Raw genomic sequence first — 6,660 nt, 5'->3', positions numbered from 1 at the left:
TGGAGATACTCGTTTGAAGAACACTCGTACAGTCCCATAGTTCGCCTTCTCTACAACATGTCCAGGGCGGTGAATCTCACGTTTGATGTGGCCGCCATCCAGATTATTGGTTTTGTAAGTACAAATATATTCGTTTTATTACGGCATTGTTATTAGAAAGCAATGAGCTTAAGTTCGTTTTTATAACATATCAGAATTCTCATCTAAATCAGAAAAGTCTCATGAGGAAGAAGAAGTGAAGTGCGAAGAAAATCATGCTTGTATACTTGGCATGAGCGTACATTCATTTAGCCAAGAAGACGGTCAGGCCTTTTCGTGAGTCTTCGAATTAGGGGTAATTCCAGTTCCAGTCCAAAAAATTACATTCATAAAAAAAAGATCTCTTCCATCTACCCACCCCTGTTAATTTGTTTGATAGCGGTTAACTTAATTAATATTTATTATATCCTCCTCAAACAATTAGGTATAATCTTTGGCCGTACGTGGGAAGGTCTGCAGCAGCCTGCGGATGGTCGTGGATTTCCCCCAATCAAATAAGTCAAAAATATAAGGTACAATGTTTACAAAAAAAAAGCAACGAATTGTCATCGGGAGTTTATACTGTTTAGTCAATCTATCGATACTACTCTCTGTTGAAAGACATGTGGCTTCTGATACTAGTAAAAAGTGACGCATGCGTTTTAGCCAGTGAACGAAATGTACAACTAGAGACCAAGACACTTTTGCAAATGAGTACAACTTTTTATTGGTCGTACTGGATGTGTGCTTTCATTAGTACTCACATAAGCTACACACACAAAATTGCTTCGGCAATACACATATCTACAGTAGCTGGCGCCACGATCGCCCGCAAAGGAACCACATAGTGTATCCATAGTTACAACCCGATTTCCAACACAATGCTGGCCGTCGTAGTAGGTCTATAAGTGAAATATTCCCGAGTACGGCGTATAACGCCAATTAAATAAATATATAAATAAAACCCGATCTCTGTAGTAAAATATGGCCAGTAGGCCTATCCACATTCACGCTTTGTTCAGTCACAGTAACTGGAGCAACATGGTACAGTTTACGACGGCCATTCCGAACTATGTTAATTAGCCATCTGTGTCAGATTTCAGCACAGCTAATGAAGAGACCAATATCAACGAGAAATGAACCCAGCTTTTACCAGCAATGTTTTGAGAAAACAATGAAGTAATTAAGATTAAGCGCAGTAGGATTTTTTTTTTACACCAGCGGGAGACAATATCGTGGTGACATTCATTGACGGACAGGTATAGTCGACTATGCATGAGTTACGTCCCTTAGAATGACGCCTCTCTAAAATTCTTCAAAATGCAACCGCAGCAATGAAGTTTATGGGTCACGCGGATGATATAGTGAACGCCTTGTAAAAGCTTGTCGTGTGACCTGACGGCTATCGGACAATCTGACAAGGAAAACTTTTAAAAATTTCAAGTACACAAGCAAAACTTTTGACAGACCAAAACGAGGACGTAAGTGAAAATCTGAAATTGGAGATTCAACATTACAACATCATGGTGACGTCTCTTTCTGCCATTTTACCTTGTATAAGTGTAAATCAGTGGTTATTGTCATGCGGTTATATACAGTATTCAAAATTACCCACAAAATATGACTGTAATTGACTGAACTGCCTAAATCTTCCGTCAAACTGAATATTTCAGGAAATAAATTTTATTGTTTATGGATAACATTAATTATTGTACAAGATTTTAAAATGCACTGATTTTCCTTGAAGAATTCTGCCCCAAGTCTAAACACTTTTGATTGATTTTATTGATTTACAAATGTGAACATTAGGAAAATGTTTAAATGCATGTCATGTGTAGATACTGTATTTGCATCCGGAACTGTTCGGCTGATCTGTTTTTATTGAACGCGAGGAGTCGAGGACGCGAGGTAACTAGAGATAAGGCAAGAAATTACAGGCTGATACAGGCAGGCTGATATTGAATTCTCCCAGCTTAATATTTTTAGATCTTTTTTATATTACTTATTTCACACAGCTTATCTGTTCCTCGTGAACTAAGGTGTGGGTTGCTATCTCCGTCAGTACAAAATAGAACAAAAAATACGCAAAACTATAACCGGCCATGTTGACAATTAGTGTCATAAAAAAATAGGTGCGTTCGAACTGAAAGAGATGGCTTCAAAAGTAGGTCCTCCTTACATGATTTGATCACGCAAATAGTGTTGCGCCGTACACGCCACAACTTAGTGCTCATGGCCTCTACAACTTGCCTACTCATCTTTCGTTGGCCCGGGCAGTTTTGAAACGTCCAGTTAACACAAAATTTCACAGACAGTTTCTAGCACAAAAAATTTAATTTTCTCTGAAGTGACCTTGACCTTGAAACCTGACTGCAACCGTCTTCTCCGTGCTTCAGGTTCGTCTGGCTTTTCAATTAAAATAGAAAAAAAATACAAAAGAAAGGTATATAAACCCAGTTCTTTTTTGCTTTTTTCTTCCAAACTTTCCCATTTCCAGTTTTCTCATCCGCAAACTCCTTTTAATAGGAAACAGTCACAGATAAAATAGGTCAGACAACCAGACACCATTATGTTTTATGTGATCAAGTTGGGCATCGGTGGCCTAATGGTTGAAGCGTGTTAAGGCAGTGCAATGACCCAGAAGCCTTTCAGAGCCTCTCTCCAATGCGGGGGGGTGGGGGGGGGGGGGCCTCCGTGGCTCAGTTGGTTAGCGCGCTAGCTCATCGTAATGACCCAGGAGTCTCTCACCAATGCGGTCGCTATGAGTTCAAGTCCAGCTCATGCTGGCTTCCTCTCCGGTCGTTCGTGGGAAGGTCTGCCAGCAACCTGCGGATGGTCGTGGGTTTTCCCCGGACTCTGGCCGGTTTCTTCCCACCACAATGCTGGCCACCGTCGTATAAGTGAAATATTCTTGAGTACGGCGTAAAGCACCAATCAAATAAAATAAATAAATCACCAATGCAGTCGCCGTAAGTTCAAGTCCAGCTCATGCTGGCTTCCTCTCCGACCGTATGTGGGAAGGTTTTGCAGCAACCTGCGTATGGTCGTGGGTTTGCCCCAGGCGGTTTCCTCCCACCATAATCCTGGCCGCCGTCGTATAACTTAAATATTCTTGAGTACGGCGTTAAACACCAATCACAAATAAATAAAAAAAAACAGAAGCTTTTCACCATTGCGGTATCTGTGAGTTAAAGTCCAACTCATGCTGGCTTCCTCTCCAGTCATCCGTGTAAAACACCTATATCATGCTGTTTGAGAGATTGCTTAAATTTCGCTGTGAACATGCCACAAGTTAACTGTTCTGTGACAAACATGGATGTGGCTTTTACCCACATTACCTTGCGACGATTAATAGATGACGTAATTAGGTTATAGAGCTAATAAGGTTGTACTGCCCAACTAGCAAGATCTTGGTTTGGGGCAAGGTCCTGTAAACAATGACAAGGGGCCAATGACTATCCCGCAAGACTTTATAGCATCCTCCATTTTTTTTCCTTTTCTAGCGGAAAAGCAGAAATCTTCAACTTTGGTCAGGACATCCCCCAGTAAATAGTTACTTAAAAAGATTCAGATCTGCGTCATGTTTGCCAGAACCGAGGAATCGTTAATCGATCAACTCTAAGAGCTATGCTTTGTCCACCGATGAATGCAAGTTTAGTTTTTAAAACCATGGTTAATTATTTATGAAGGATGCGTCATATGGGCTAGTTCGGGCATAACCCAAATGATTATGACGATAGTTCTCATAGTTTGTTAGAACAGCATGAATTCCAGAGAAACATCTTATGACCTTAGCTTAAGTCATTCCATGGAAAGGAGTTACCATATAAATTTATGTATGTATCCTTTTGTCCGGCAAGTACCAAGCTTCAATGTAAAGACGTGAGACCAACCTGCGGATGGTCGTGGGTTTCCCCCGGGCTCTGTCCGGTTTCTTCCCACCATTATGCTTGCCGCCGTTGTATAAATGAAATAGTCTTGAGTACGGCGTTAAACACCAATCAAATAAATAAATCAAATAAATCAATGTAAAGAGCCAACTAAGGACCTCCGTAACCAGCTCTGCGCAATGACCCCTCACCATTGCGGTCGCTTTGAGCTCAAGTCCAGCTCATGCTGGTTTCCTCTCCGGCCATAGGTGGGAAGGTCTGCCATCAACCTGCGGAAGGTAGTGAATTTTCCTCGGGCTTTAAACTTTCTCCCACAATAATGCTGGCCGCCGTCGTGTAAGTGAAATATTCTTGAGTACGGCGTAAAACACCAGTCAAATAAGAAAAGAATGAGCCAATTACTTATTTCCATTCACGAGGCGACGGTGCAGTGAAGCGGAACGTATTTTCATGTCTTAAAGCAAAACACGTATAAATTGTGCTGCTTCAAAAAAAAGAGATTTTAATTTAAATGCACTAAGATCATTATATGGATAAAAATAAATCTTTCGGGTTTCACACACTGAACGAACGATAAAAGCTAATGTAACCTTGAAAACTCAGAAAGAGAAAAATCTCAGTATGATAGGGACTGTTTTTGCATGGCTGACCGACTTTGTTAAGAGTGCAAGCTTGCGTAAATTAAAAAAATGTAACCGCCTCAGGCTAATGCGTGTACGTAACGGAATAACAGCTCATCTGTAGCTCGCTTTTCCAAGTATAGCTGGAAAGCACAGATTACTAGACCTTCTCATGGTCCCATCGTTCATCCAGCACCTCCGGCATTTGTGAGCTGGATGGCTCGATACACATATGACGTATGATAATTTATCTGCACAGAAAAAGAACATTTGAACTAAGGCATTTACGGCCATGGCATTTTGTTTTTATAAATGCACTTGGGGCCTCCGTGGTCTGGTGGTTAGCGTACTGGCGTGGGACAGTGACCCAGGAGACTACCAAAAATGCGGTAATATGAGGTCAAGTTCAGCTTATGATGGCTTCGTCTCCAGTCGAACCTGAGAAGGGCTGCAGCAACCTGCGGATGGTCGAGGGTTTCAACCGGTATTAAAATCAGCATGCTACATGGTGAACCTGCCGCATGTGAAGTGGATGAGTTTCTTTTCGATTGTTTTCAGTAGGACATGTCAGTGAGGTAGCGCTATAAACTTGCTGGCATGGAAATCATGATGTCACTGCCGTATGTGAAGTGTTTTTCGGGTGTCTTCAGTATGGTGCGTCAGTGAAGCAGCACTATAAAATTGCTGGCACTGCTGCCTTATGACACTGCTGAATGTGAACTGGCTGAGTCTAATCTATGTGGTTACTGCATATTATTAATCATTATTACGTGAAATTAATTAATTAATTAATATATTTTTTATTATTTTCCTACTCAAGAAAAGTATTATTTCACTATCTAGCATACCGTTACACTTGTTACCGTAACAACGTCGTAATACTTGTAAGAATAATGATATTTTATTTCCTTCACGCATGAATTCATATGACGTTTATACCAGGCCACAGCTCTAAGGGTATAACACTGTTTACTTCACTCTGTTTGTGAAAATATTTATAGTGCAAAAGTGAAAATTCTTCTCTTCACGAATAGACTTGCCATTTTATACTCTGTGATATTGCAAACGGTATTTATACCTTTTGGTTACCACTTTATACTGCTTTTTACTATTTATACAAGTATGAGAGTAATAATAATTTCCTCCATGAGTATAAACTTGTCATTTTACATTGTGTGATACTGCAGTCGGTATTGGGCTTTTTTTGTTCATCACAGCCCCTAGAAGAATGTCCTTTGCATATGCATATTTTATCACTACAGTACCATTCCTAGCAGAATTAAATAAAATTCTTAGTAATGCATGTATGTGTGTGTGTGTGTGTGTGTGTGTGTGTGTGTGTGTGTGTGTGTGTGTGTGTGTGCGCGCATAACATGTGAGCCTGGAGAGAGTTTCACAAAAAGTTATTTAGAATAGACGAACGATGGAGAAAACTGAAAACCTAAATGTCTGTGAACTTTAAAAGTTCCTGAAGAAAAGATTTATTTATTTATTTGATTGGTGCCGTACTCAAGAATATATCATTTATACGACGGCGGTCAACATTATGGTGGGAGGATACCGAGCAGAGCCCGGGATAAACCCACGACCATCCGCAGGTTGCTGCCAGACCTTCCCACTTACGGCCAGAGAGGACGCCAGCATGAGCTGGACTTGAACTCACAGCGACCGCATTGGTGAGAGACTCCTGGGTCATTGCACTGTGCTAGCGCGCTAAACAACAGAGCCACGGAGGCCTCCGGAAGAAAAGATTTTTCATTTGTACCTCCGGAACACATCGAGACTACGTCCTAGTGGGAAATCAAAGTGCCCTGGGTAAACTACCGTCATATGGCTATTCGGTTACTGAGGAACTGTCCCAAATGTGACTTACTGATATGCCCAACATACCGGTTGGAAGACTAGTGGTGATCAACGATTGCTTATTTCCTGTCACCCCAATGACACACGATTGGTGAAATAGGCAACAGTAAACAAATCAGCTGCATGCTGAACAGTGCAAGAAAGACCATAAACGAGGAAAAAAGCCCACACATGAAGACCATAAACGAGCATATAAACCACAACATGAACACCATAAACGAGCACAAAAACCACACATGAACACCATAAACGAACATAAAAACCACACA

This window comes from Liolophura sinensis, chromosome 2 (genome assembly GCF_032854445.1).
Source record: "Liolophura sinensis isolate JHLJ2023 chromosome 2, CUHK_Ljap_v2, whole genome shotgun sequence".
NCBI lineage: Eukaryota > Metazoa > Mollusca > Polyplacophora > Chitonida > Chitonidae > Liolophura > Liolophura sinensis.
Note: the sequence above shows the minus strand (reverse complement) of the source record.